The sequence below is a fragment of the Dendrobates tinctorius genome, unplaced genomic scaffold, assembly GCF_039654945.1.
Source record: "Dendrobates tinctorius isolate UK_male_01 unplaced genomic scaffold, ASM3965494v1 ptg000086l, whole genome shotgun sequence".
NCBI lineage: Eukaryota > Metazoa > Chordata > Amphibia > Anura > Dendrobatidae > Dendrobates > Dendrobates tinctorius.
Genome location: NW_027361754.1, coordinates 21,261,564 through 21,275,813, shown reverse-complemented (window position 1 = coordinate 21,275,813; position 14,250 = coordinate 21,261,564). Strand labels below are relative to the sequence as shown.

Here is a 14,250-nt window from a genome sequence, read left to right as displayed (position 1 = left end):
ATGTGGAACATGTTCGGACTGTGTTCCGGATTTTGAGGGAGAATTCCCTGTATGTTAAGGGATCGAAATACCTTTTTGGTGTACAGAGGATTTTATTTTGGGGATTTATTTTGTCTCCGTCAACTATTGAAATGGACCCGGCCAAGGTGCAGGCCATTTATGATTAGGTTCAGCCCACTTCTTTGAAGGCCCTCCAGAAGTTTTTGGGTTTTGCTAATTTTTATTGTAAATTTATAGCTAATTTTTCTGGTATTGCCAAACCATTGACTGATTTGACTAAGAAGGGTGCTGATGTGCTGAATTGGTTTCCAGAGGCTGTTTCTTCCTTTCAGGAGCCGAAGCGGAGGTTCACTTCTGCTCCAGTTTTGCGGCGACCTGATGTCTCACTCCCGTTTCAGGTAGAGGTGGACGCTTCTGAGATTGATGCAGGAGCTGTTTTGTCCCAAAAAGATCCGGTAACATCTAAAATGAATCCCTGTGCTTTCTTGTCCCGAAAGTTCTCCCCATCTGAACGCAACTATGATGTGGGGAATCGGGAACTGTTAGCCATGAAATGGGCATTTGAGGAGTGGAGACATTGGTTGGAGGGAGCTAGACATCAAGTCGTGGTCCTCACTGACCACAAGAATTTGATTTACCTTGAGTCGGCCAAACGCTTGAATCCTAGACAGGCTAGGTGGGCCTTGTTTTTCACATGTTTTGATTTTGTGGTCTCTTTTCTTCCAGGCACTAAGAATGTCAAGGCAGACACCCTCTCTAGGAGTTTCTTTGCTGATTCTCCTATTGTGACCGAGCCTGCTACCATCTTAGGTGAGGGGGTAGTTCTTTCTGCCATCTCGCCCGATTTGAGACGTGCTCTGGAAGAGTTTCAGGAGGACAAACCTGAGCGTTGTCCCATTGGAAAATTGTATGTTCCTGACCAGTGGAGAAAGAGAGAAATGTCTGAAGTTCATTGCTCCGCATTGGCTGGTCATCCAGGTATTTTTGGTACTAGAGATTTGGTGAGTCGGTCTTTTTGGTGGCCCGCCTTATCTTGTGATGTCAGGAATTTTGTGCAGTCCTGAGGGACTTGATCCCGGTCTAAACCTTGTTCTCGCTCTAGTGGGTTGTTGATGCCTTTGCCGGTGCCCAGGAGACCATGGACCCATATTTCAATGGATTTTATTTCTGATCTGCCTGTCTCTCAGAGAATGACTGTTATCTGGGTGATTTGTGATAGATTCTCTAAGATGGTCCATCTTGTACCACTCCCTAAGTTGCCATCTTCCTCAGAGTTGGTGCCCTTGTTTTTGCAACAGGTGGTTCGCTTGCATGGGATTCCTGAGACCATTGTATCTGACAGAGGAGTTCAGTTTGTCTCAAGATTTTGGAGGACTTTTTGTTCAAAGCTGGGAATTCAGTTGTCCTTCTCCTCTGCGTTTCACCCTCAGACCAATGGGCAGACAGAGAGAACAAACCAGACTTTAGAGTCTTATTTGAGATGTTTGATCTCTGCTGATCACGATGATTTGGTCTCATTTTTGCCCTTGGCCGAATTTGTTTTAAATAATAGAGCTAGTTCTGCCACTTTGATGTCACCTTTTTTTTGTAACTTTGGGTTTCATCCTCGATTCTCTTCAGGGCAGGTGGAGTCTTCTGCCTGCCCAGGTGTTGACACTGTGGTGGAGAGAATGCACCAGATTTGGGACCAAGTGGTGGATAAGTTGTCTCTCTCCCAGGAAAAGGCCCAGCGGTTTTCCAACCGGCATAGGACCATTGGTCCCCGGTTTAAGGTGGGTGATATGGTTTGGTTGTCATCAAAGAATATCTCTATGAAGGTGGCTTCTCCAAAGTTTAAACCTAGATTTATTGGACCTTACAAGATTTTGGAGATTCTTAATCCGGTCTCTTTTCGATTGGCTCTTCCTCTTACATTTAAGATCCATAACGTGTTTCATAAGTCTCTGTTGAAGAGGTTTGTTGAGCCAGTAGTTCCTGTGGTGGCACCTCCTAACCCTGTATTGGTTGAAGGTAATGTGGAATATGAGGTTGAGAAGATACTGGATTCTCGTCTGGCTAGACGGAGACTCCAGTATTTGGTTAATTGGAAGGGTTATGGCCAGGAGGATAATTCTTAGGTCTCTGCATCCGATATTCTTGCCGAAAGATTGGTTCGTGCTTTTCATCGGGCCCATCCTGATCGGCCTGGTGGCGTGGATGAGGGTTCGGTGACCCCTCCTCAAGGGGGAGGTACTGTTCTGAGCTCATTTTCTCGTTCTCCTTTGATGTCCGATGAACTCCCTCTGCTGGTGAAAGGAGGTGGTGAAACTGATTTGGAAGGGAGAAACCTGTCATCTGAACAGGTGGATTGCGATTGGACATCCGGAATCTCTGAGTGGATATAAGGCTGCCGACGCCCTATAAGGTTGCTGGTGAATTCTCTGCTCTGAGCCTCCAGTTCAGTTCCTGTCTTCTGAAAGCTAAGTTTTGCTCTGTTATTGTTCCATGAGATTTTGTCTGATTTGCTTAGTTTTGTGTTCAGCCAGCCCCGGCTGGGGCATTGCTGAATTTCCATTTTGTCCCTGATCGGTTAAATCTCTTTTGCTCTGTCTTCAGAATATATCGGAGTGCTGATATAGGGATTTTGAAGTCTAGTGACTTCAGGGCCGTTTTTCTTATCAGGCGTGTTGGGACATTTTTGGTAGGGTTTTTGCGGATTGCAGCTAGCATCTTTTCTGTCCTTTCCTATCTAGTTAGTTGGGCCTCATCATTTGCTCTGCCTTTCTTTCTGTCTGTGTTTGTGTTTTCATCTGTTTTCACCGACAATACATGTTGGGGGCTGTCTATTGCTTTGGGGTCTGCTCTGGGGCAGTTTAGACTTCCCCTTTCTTTCTTTAGGCTTAATTAGCTCTCTGGCTGTGACGAGGTTTCTAGGATCACCGTAGGAACACTCCACGGCTACTGTTAGTTGTGTGAATAGGATCAGGGGTCTGCAATCCGTTAGCTACCAACCTCTCCGGTTTTCTGGACTTAGCTTGCATTTTTGTTTTTTTCTCCTCCGGTGACTCATTCATAACAGAGAGAGAAAGAAAGAGGGAAAAGAAAGAACAGAGAGAGAAAGAAAGAGGGGAAAGAAAGAACAAAGAGAGAGAAAGAAAGAGAAAGAAAGAAAGAACACAGAGAGAGAAAGAAAGAATAGAAAGAAAGAGGGGAAAGAAAGAGAACAGAAAAAGAAAGAACAGAGAGAAAGAAAGGAAGAACAGAGAGAAAGAACAGAGAGAGAAAGAAAGATTAGAGAGAGAAAGAAAGAAAGATTACAGAGAGAAAGAAAGAGGGGAAAGAAGGAGAAAGAAAGAAAGAACAGAGTGAAAGAAAGAACAGAGTGAAAGAAAGAACAGAGAAAGAGGGGAAAGAAAGAACAGAGAAAGGAAAAAGAAAGAAAAAGACCAGAGAGAGAGAAAAAAAAGAAAGAGGAGAAAAAAAAGAACAGAGAGGGAGAGAGAAAGCGAGGGGAAATAAATAAAAAATAGAGAGAAAGAATGAGGGGAAAGAAAGAACAGAGAGAGAGAAAGAAATAGGGGAAAGAACAGCGAAAGAGAAAGAAAGATGGGAAAGAAAGAGAACACAGAGAGAGAGAACAGAGAAAAAGAACAGAGAGAGAAAGTGAGGAAAGAAAGAACAGAGCGAGAGAAAGAAAGAATGAGGGGAAAGAAAGAGAACAGATAGAGAAAGAAAGAACATAGAGAGAGAAAGTAAGAACAGAGAGAGAGAAAGAAAGAACAGAGAGAGAAAGAAAAAGCAGAGAGAAAAAGAAAGATTGGAGAGAGAAAGAAAGAGGGGAAAGAAAGAGAACAGAGAAAGAAATTACAGAGAGAAAGAAAGGAAGAACAGAGAGAGAGAAAGAACAGAGAGAGAAAGAAAGATTAGAGAGAGAAAGAAAGAAAGATTACAGAGAGAAAGAAAGAGGGGAAAGAACAGAGCGAAAGAAAGAACAGAGAAAGAGGGAAAGAAAGAAACAACAGAGAAAGGAAAAAGAAAGAAAAAGACCAGAGAGAGAGAAAAAAGAAAGAGGAGAAAAAAAGAACAGAGAGGGAGAGAGAAAGAGAGGGGAAATAAATAAAAAACAGAGAGAGAAAGAAAGAGGGGAAAGAAAGAACAGAGAGAGAAAGAGAGGAAAGAAAGAAAGAACAGAGCGAGAGAAAGAAAGAATGAGGGGAAAGAAAGAGAACAGAGAGAGAGAAAGTAAGAACAGAGAGAGAGAAAGAAAGAACAGCGAGAGAAAGAAAAAGCAGAGAGAAAAAGAAAGAAAGATTAGAGAGCGAAAGAAAGAGGGTAAAGAAAGAAAGAAAGAAAGAACAGAGAGAGAGATAAAGGAAGAGGGGAAGAAACAAAGAACAGAGAGAAAGAAAGAAGAGAAAGAAAGAGAGGAAAGAAGAACAGAGAGAGAGAAAGAAAAAAAGAAAGATTAGAGAGAGAAAGAAAGATTCTGTAAAGATACTATAGCAGCCCAGCTCCCATTGTAGTGCCCACCTGAGCCTCCCGATGCAGGACATATCATGATCCGCTCACATGGCCGGCATCCCCGAGTCCAAGGCAATCCCGCTGTCCGCGCTGTCAGAGGACACGGTGATGGATCTGAAGCATTCCCTGAAGTGCCTCCATGGTTCCGTCACAATCTACTCCCGAAATTCCCTCCTTTCCGGTCAGCTTCTAGCATGTCACTTCCGGTGGAACGTCATGTGCGAATTTTAAAGTGCTCCTTGGGGCTCCGCCGTGTACTCCTGTGTCCGCGGGAAAAGTAAGCTACCAGCCGAGGCAGAGGGGCAGACTCTCTCTTAAAATCGGGACTGTCCCGCTGAGAGGTATGGATGCTCCCCACCAAACACCTTGTACACGTATGGCTCCGCACACCTCATACACACACGGTTCCGCTTTTTATGCCTCGCACACACATGGTTCCACTCAGTACACACGGCTCCACTCCGTAAACCTCGTACACATGCGGCTCTGCTCCATACACCTTTTACACACATGTGGCCACGCTCTGTACACCTCGTACACACGCGATTCCACTCCATACACATGTGGCTCCACTCGGTACACACATGGCTCTGCTCCGCTCCATACACGACTCAGCTCCATACACTTCGTACACACAGGGCTCCGCTTTTTATGCCCCATACACACACAGCTCCACTCCGTACAACCCTTACACACGTGGCTCCGCTCCGTACAACCCATACACACGCGGCTCCGCTCCGTATACCCCGTACACACGCGGCTCTGCTCCGTACACCCCGTACACACGCGGCTCCGCTCCGTACACCCCGTACACATGCAGCTCCACTACGTAAACCCCGTACACAAGCGGCTCTGCTCCGTACACCCCGTACACACGCTGCTCCGCTCCATACACACACGGCTCCACTCTGTACACCTCGCACACACGGCTCCACTCAGTACACACATGGCTCCACTCTGTAAACCTCATACACATGCGGCTCTGCTCTGTACACCTTTTACACACATGGACACGCTCTGTACTCCTTATACACACACGGCTCCACTCCGTAAACCTTGTACACATGCGGCTTTGCTCCATACACCTCGCACACACGCGGCTCCGTTCCATACACACGCGGCTCCACTCCGTACAAACCCTGCTCCGCTCCGTACACCTTGTACACACGCGGCTCCACTCTGTACACCTCGCGCACACACGGCTTCACTCCATAAACCTCGTACACATGCGGCTCTGCTCTGTACACCTTTTACACACGTGGCCACGCTCTGTACTCCTTGTACACACACGGCTCCATTCCATAAACCTTATACACATGCAGTTTTGCTCCATACACCTCGCACACATGTTGCTCCACTCCATACACACGCGGATCCACTCCGTACACACACGGCTCCGCTCCGTACAGACGCTGCTCCGCTCCGTACACACTCTGCTCTGCTCCGTACACACGCTACTCCGCTCTGTACAGATGCGGCTCCGCTCTGTACACCTCGCACACACGCAGCTCCACTCAGTACACACATGGCTCCACTCCATAAACCTCATACACATGCAGCTCTGCTCCATACACCTTGTACACACTTGGCCACGCTCTGTACACCTTGTACACACATGGCTCCACTCAGTAAACCTTGTACACATGCGGCTTTGCTCCGTACACCTCGCACACAGGCGGCTCCGCTCCATACACACGCGACTCCGCACCATACACACATGGCTCAGCTCTGTAAACACAGGGCTCCGTTTTGTATGCCCCATACACACACAGCTCCACTCCGAACAACCCGTACACGCGCGGCTCCGCTCCGTACACCTCGCACATGCACGGCTCCACTCTGAACAACTTGTACACATGGGTCTGCTCCGTACACCTCGCACACGCACGGCTCCGCTCTGCACAGCTCGCACACACATGGCTCCGCTCCGTACACCTCGCACACATGAGGTTCCGCTCCGTACAGCTCTCACACATGGCTCCGCTCCGTACACCTCGCACACATGCGGCTCTGCTCCGTACACATCTCTGCTCAGTACACCTCGCACATGTGCGGCTCTGCTCCGTACACCTCGCACACGTGCGGCTCCGCTCTGTACACCTCGCACACATGCGGCTCCGCTCCGTACACCTCGCACACACGCGGCTCCGCTCCGCACACCTCGCACGCACACGGCTCTGCTCCGTACACCTCGCACACCTGCGGCTCTGCTACATCCACCCTGTAGTGTAAACCCCTCCTGACCCCACACAGAAACTTGCCTCATTCAACATGATGACAACCAGCACAGCAGAGTCTTGCATACTCGGAGGCCCCTGATCATGTGACCTCATCACAGGTCCTGGCTGTGGCAGAGAATAGAACATAGTGGACGGCAGAGGAGAGCAGGGACGGAGATGATCGATAGACCGAGGGCTGATGTGCACAGGACCTGTGATGAGGTCACAGAAGGGGAGGAGTCAGGGGTCACATTATCAGGGGGCCCTGACTCCTTCCCTCCTGTGACCTCATCACTTACAAGCCTTTGCACGCTACCAGCAGCACCAGCGTGCAGGCTAAATAGTAGGTGCTGCTGGTAGCAGAGTGCATAATGCCACCCCCTGTGCATAGCAGCTGTCTGCCGCCAGAGCCACTTGCTCAAATGGCCTCATTATAGGTGTGGCCCTGAGTCCATTGGTTTAACATACAAAATCAGATTTCAACTAATCTCCTGCTACATAGATAAGTGTCCAATAACTGGATGATTATCTGCAAAAAAGTGAGCGTAGACTGAATCTTAAGGGCCTGTCACACTAAGCGATATCACTAGCAATATCGCTATAACATCACTGGTTTTTGTGATGTTATAGCGATATCGCTAGCAATATCGCTATGTCTGATACTTACCTCCGACCGCTCCACCACTGGTTATCGCTGATCGTGCGAGAACGTCCTGGGCCGCTTCTCGTCGTCAGCTTCCTGCTGGGCTTCCTGCTGTTATGACGAGCGACGCGTGGATGCAGGTGAGAGGACGTCAGGATCGACTCGTCTGACAGGTAAGTAGCGACCCCCGACCCCTGCGATGTTGCTGGTGAGATCTGCCTGTGTGGCAGCTCACTAGCGACCACTTAGCGATGTACCAGCGATCCTGACCGCGTCATATTGCTGGTCAGGATCGCTGGTACATCGCTAAGTGTGACGATACCTTTAGGCATTCTATTATTTTCATATGGAACTTCCCAGTTCGTCTTTCATACCAGTCTAACCCAGAAAAATATTATCTATGTACTGAAGCTAGCAGGGAACATAGCACCAGGGACTAGAGTGATAAAAAACCTCTCCTCTATGGTTGCAATAAAGATGTTAGCATATATTGGAGTCACATTGGACTCCATGGCGGTACCATGGCTTTGCTGGAAAAAATCATCCTCAAAGAGGAAATAATAACTTCATCCAGCACTATGAGGATGAAGTTTCTGTGTGAAGACTCATCGAGTAAAAATATATATAAATTATGTAACTTTAAAGGAGTTCTCCAGGAAAGGTAATCAATACCAGATCTGTGATGGTTCAATACCTAGCATCACTATCATTCAGCTATTTCCATGTCTTGCAACTAGAGTAAACAGTGTATAAAGCTAGATGTACATTGTTCAGTGGCCATCATAGAGTAATGTAGCTGAGTACCTTATAGTTGTCCTTATACTATATAACACAGGTGTCTACATTACAGAATTTATGACGGAAAAAATAACAATGACGATACTATTTTTTATTGTTTTTTATTATGTGAAATAATTTGTATTAAAAAATGGAGATTAGCTCGAGTCATTGATTTACTTGTTTTAAAAACATAAAAAAGTTAAATTTGAGTGAAGGCTAGGCTGAAGGATTTGCATTTCTATGTTATATGCTTGTGCCGAGTAGTATAAAGCCGTTGTCAACAGCGGTAATCGTTGAGTAAACGCTTCAGTTTACAAACATCATCATGAATTCCACAGACAATGTCGACCACTTTAATTCTGTTAGGATTGCGGATACAATCTTCCTCCTGGCCACTAGGATTCATACCACAGTGCGGCGGTACCCAGGCACTGTTATAGCCATTATGATGCCACGTCTTCTGTAATGGGTGACCATGACGGTCAATTTTTTTTACTTTGCCAACATTCACCCTTAACTTCAACACAACCTTTCTGGGTTCATTGTTTAATGGGTATCTCTTAGCCTTATTTATGTCTCGGGTCACATAGACTCCTTTGCCTAGCATGCCATCGGGGGATGCTATGAATCCATTCCTGATGATCTTCTTGGCTGCATCGTAGGTGGTGCCATGATACATTGTGTAGATCTTGTTATTTGTCGGATGTTCACTGCTGTGCAGGCAGATTTCCTGAAATGTTGGTAAACACTCTTCATACCAAATGTTACATGGATCCATCATAAAAACAAGTAATAGAGGACAGCACTGTAGAATGGGACCTATGATTTAGCTAAAAAATAAAATAAAAAGATTACCATAAATTGACTAAGGGATAAGCAGTAAAGTTAAAAAAATAGTGTGGTGGTGGGCTGACTAGTCTGTAATGGTGGTTTGATCCGAAGGATGGAGAGGTATGAATATAAGAGGCAAGAAGGCGAAAGAGGAAAGAAAGAAATAATGAAAAATATGGGAGAAGAAAGAGAATGGAGAGAGAGATGAAAGAACTAAGAGAAGAGAGAGAGAAGCAGAAAATGAGTTAGAGAAAAGAGGATAAAGAGGAAAATACTAAAAACAAGGGGAAAGAAGATAGTCGAGAGAGAATGGAAAGAGAGAACAAAGGAGGAGGGAGGGTGAGATGAGGGAGAGAGAAGGAAAAAAGAGGAAAGAAAAATAGAAAGAGTGAAAGAAGAGAGAACAGATAGAGGGGAGCAGAGAAGTTGGAAAAAGAGAAGAGAAGCAGGGAGAGAGACTAAAGAGTAAAGAGATGAGAAGAGTTTAAAAAGAGAAAGGAGAAGAATTCAAGAAAAAGGAAAAGGAGAGAAATTGAGAGAGAATGGTTTTAGTGAGAAGAGTTTAGAGACTATGGAAAGAAAAGAGCAAGAACAAACAGGGGGTAGGAGAGAGGGCGAGAAAGAAGAGAAGAGAGAGGAAAGAGTGAAAAGAGACAGATCAGAGAAACAGAAAAGGAGAGAGAGGTTAGAGAGGAAGAGAGGAAATATAGGACAGAGAGGATAGAAGTAGTGAGGGGCAAACCAGAACAGTAAAGTTTGGAGTCCGCACGGAACACCTACTGTTCGTTCACAGACCCTGAATACAGACTTCTCTAAAAAGTCCCTGTTACTGTTCAACTTCTGCACCCCAAACATCGGGTGTTGCCCATGTTGTCATCTACATGACAGAGAAACACCGACGGCTCTGATCGACTGTAAGATTACTTCCGCCGGTCAAAGAGCTGCGCTTCATCTGACAGCCAGCGGCTGTGATCGGAAGTGAAAACTTTACCTCCGGTCACAGAGGCATTGGCTGATGAAGCGTACTACACCCATCAGCCTACACCTACTGCCGCTAATAAAAGCAAGAGATGGGAGTATTCCACAACCAGCGCTGGTGCCATAAAAAAATAAATTAATTAAAAAAAAAAATGATGTGGGATTTATTCTGGTGAAGGCTGATGACTGGTGGTAATAATCTTCCATTGAAACAGTGGTCCCGTGTAAAAAAAAAAAAAAAAAACAGAAAATAATAAGCAGAAAAAGACTCACAGTGCAGCGCTGAGCTCAGTGAGTTCACCGCATTTCACCATAAGAAATTTATCATGGTGTACTGTATTGAACTCACTGAGCTCAGTGCTGCACCATAAGACTTTTTCTGTTTATTATTTTCAGTTTTTTACAGGGAACCAGGGTTTCAATGCAATTGGCGTAAGGAGTGTATAACCGTGTTTGTTATTTTTAAATAAATTTGTAAAATGGTGTGCATTTTTATTTCAAATAAAGGACTTTTTTCTGGGCGTTTTTTATTGACAGCAATAGCACAAAAAGAGGTCTTGAAAATCCTCCAAAAATTCAAAAATACAGCAAAAAAGGCAGAGATGCTTACCTGCCAAGGCCTCCAAACAAATGCACTATCAGGATGCAGTGGACCCATATAGTTAAGATGGCGGTAACACAGGTGCAAGAATACCGATAAGACAACCACTCACATCCTACCAATCCATGGAGGGGGTGGCTGCTTGGTATATAAATGCACAATGAAGACTCGTATGTGGCGCTGTTCACACTATGACAATGCACAGCATCCAGGTTAACAGCCTACTAGTTACGCCCTTCTATTAGATCAGGCAGGCTGCCCAGCGCTTTCAAGATGCATGCCATGTGAACAGACATCACAGTTTACAAGACCAAATGGGCCCAACTGCACCCCGAATAAAAAAGTGCAAAAAACACATTAAAAAATGTGAGGTATTAGTTGATATTTTGGCCAAAATACGTAAGCTCGTAATCGTCGTCACGGATCCCCACGTTTACTAGTCCCTAACACTAAACAACAATAGCACAAAAAGAGGACTTGAAAATCCTCCAAAAATTAAAAAATACAGCAAAAAAGGCAGAGATGCTAACCTGTCAAGGCCTCCAAACAAATACAGTGGACCCATATAGTTAAGATGGCGGCAACACAGGTGCAAGAATACAGATGAGACAACCGCTCACATCCTACCAATCCATGGAGGGGGTGGCTGCTTGGTATATAAATGCACAATGAAGACTTGTATGTGGTGCTGTTCAACCTATAGCAATGCACAGCATCCAGGTTAACAGCCTATTAGTTGTCTCATATCTGTGGCCCCTTATCAACCTGAGAATACCAGCCCCCAGCTGCCTGCTTTAGCATGGCTGTTTTAAAAAAAAAAAAAAAAAATAGCATTGGGTCCTCCATTTTTGACAAAGTATTTAAATCATTAAAAAAAACAGCGTAGGGACCCCTCTATTCTTGATAACCAACCATGATAAAGCTGACAGCTGAGGGTTGCAGCTCGCAGTTGTCAGTTTTGCCATGCTGGTTATCAAAAATAGAAAGACCCCACATCTTTTTTGTTTATTTATAGCGCAGGCGCCGGCTGATGAATACGCCCCATCAGCTGCGCCTACTCTCACTGTTTTTAGCAGCAGGAATAGGATGATGGGAGCAGTAGTCTCATCAGTCAATGCCTCAACTTTTTGCCTCTGGTTACACCTACAGGTTCACGCTGTCATGTGACAGGAGGAAAACTGCAGCTCTCTGACCACTTTTAAAAATCTTACCACCGATCAGTGGCAGTGTTTGCAACGCTATCATGCAGATGAATTGGGTCCGGGTTCAGGTTCGGGTACTATTTTGGTACCCAAACCAGATTTTTTTTTCAAGTGTTCGGCCAAACCTGCCAGACCCGAACATACAGGAGTTCACCCATCGCTAGACAGAAGATATGGAAAAACCAAAGAGCAGCAAGATGAGAGAAAAATGAAGGGAGAGAAACAGGGAAGAAGTGAGAAATAGAATGAAAAGAGAAAGAAGAATGAGAGAAATGAGAGAGAAGAGATGAGAGAAAATCAAGAAAGTAGAGAGGAGAGCATAGAGAGAATAAAGCAAATCAGAAAAGTGAGAAGAAATCAGATTAGAAAAAGAGAGAAGAAAGGGGAAAGAATATAAACAGTTGGGATAGAAATGGAGAGGAAAAAGAAGATTAAGAGGCGATCGAGAGAAAGAAACAGGAGATGAAGACGAGAGAGAATGGAAAGAGGGAAGAGGAATGAGAGGAGAGGAGGAAAGAGAGAGGAGAGAAAAGAGATAGAGATAGAAATAAAGTAGGTGGTGAGAAAGAGGAGCATGAGAATGAAAAGATAAAGAGGGATGAGAAAACAAGTGGAGAGAGAGAGAATATAAAGAAATGAGAGACAGGTGAGAAATAAGAAAGGAAAAAGAGAGGACATTAAAGAAAGAGAGACCGGTGAGAGAGAGAAAGAGAAAAGAGAAACATTAGAGAGGCGTGGAGATGGGAGAGAGGAGAGGTGAAAGAGAGGAGAGTAGAGAGGGGATAAAGACAGAGGAGAGAGCGTCAGAGCAAGAGAGAGGGAGAAAAGAGTTCAGAACTAAAAGGAGTGTGGTAGAGGAGAGAAAGAAAATAAGGGGAAGACAATAGTTGAAAGAAAGAAGAGAGAAGAAAAGAGAGAACGAGACAGATAGAAAGGAATGAGAGGATATTGAAGTAGAGAAGAGAAGGATAGGAAAGCAGAGAAGAAATAGGAGACAGGAGGCTGAGAGGAGCTGATGATAGCGAAGAAAGAGGCAAACAATGAGATGACCTTAATTAACATATCTACAAGCTTAAAAGTGAGACAATGGTGGAGAAATTATGAGATTTCAGAGTGCAGGGGCTCAAACTCTGTTCTGGCACAGGCTCCGGGCCTGAAGTAAGGGCAACACTAAAACTTTTCATTAAAACTTGTGTTTTGTTTGCCAGTTTTAATGACTTAAAGACTTAGGCACATCTTATCGGTGGCGTACGTCTCTATGCATCTCTCCAGAAATATTACTATAGACTGGGACTGGAGTAACATCTCTGGCATAAGAAATGCTAATGATTTTAAAGGATTTGGCGAGTGCAGACATGCCCCATCCATGCTCCTCCCCAGTTCTGCCCATTTTTAAACTGCCATGGAAACGCTGTCACAAAATTTTGCTACTGTTCAGTATTTTATGATAGCTTCTAGTATAAACACATTCATGTATCGGCCCCTAAGACTCCTTCTAGGGCTACTATGTGATTGTAGCTATAAAATGACATCTTCAGTTCAAATTAATACATTGGCTGGAAATTTTCATTTCTTCTATGCCAGTTTTTTGGGGTCCAAAAGTCACAAAATTTGTTGCAAGTGGTAGTTGCGCCAATATTTTGCAACTTTTTGCAGCAGCTTGCCACTTCTATATTGGTTTCCCAGCAAACTCATGCATCCACTTAACTTGGAACATCCTGCTATAGAAGATTTAGTTGTAGCCTCAGTCTCAACTTTACCTTAAAAGCAATTCAGGAGCTTTTACCGTACATCACAGGGCAAAGAAAAACTTACGATTCAGCTGAGAAGTCACCAACACAGGAAACTACTCCTCAGAAAACTGCAGGTAGATGACAGCACTGCTCAGCATTTATAGGCTGTGAGACATTGTGTGGGCTCATAGATCATTTCTCAGGAAAAATAATTTGGCACAATTATTAAAAAAATTGGCAAAGGCTTATCTTTTGTCATCTCCGGAAGCAAATTAACTTTACTCCAGAAGTCTGTAAAATACCCGCTGAAAAAAAAAATCTTCATATCCAGTCTGTATTATCCCTACCGGATCCTGCTCCACCTGTGTCTGGTTCTGTAGCTAGATAAGAAATATAATTTACCGCACACTCTAATTAAATACTTTGCAAAAAATAGTAAATTTATTTAAAGACATCCAGTCCAGAAAAAATATGCCAAGACAAAAAAAAACATATATACAGCCTAGATACCCAACGTTTCGATCCTCCCGGATCTTAATTATGGGGTACTACAAAATAAAAGGAAAATAGTATAAGACAAATATATACATAAGACAAATATATAGGCAAACAATATATACAAAAGAACTATGCACAATTTAAGGACTGAAGATTCAAAATGTAGAAAAAAAGAACTGAAGTATACAGAGGGATTATTACAACATATTAGAAAATACAGCAACATCATATCATATGTAATAAAAGTAGAGAACACTCCGGGTTA

At 44.3% G+C, this 14,250-nt stretch overlaps 1 long non-coding RNA gene across 1 annotated transcript; it reads right to left on the bottom strand.

The window, feature by feature from the left end:
* Window positions 1–8,245: 8,245 nt before the first annotated feature.
* LOC141097766 (uncharacterized) lies at window positions 8,246–13,647 on the bottom strand. The gene is made up of 2 exons (XR_012234043.1): window positions 13,570–13,647; window positions 8,246–8,972 (listed from the first exon to the last, which is right to left on the bottom strand). It is a non-coding gene; the product is annotated as an uncharacterized lncRNA (long non-coding RNA).
* Between the last annotated feature and the right edge of the window lie 603 nt (window positions 13,648–14,250).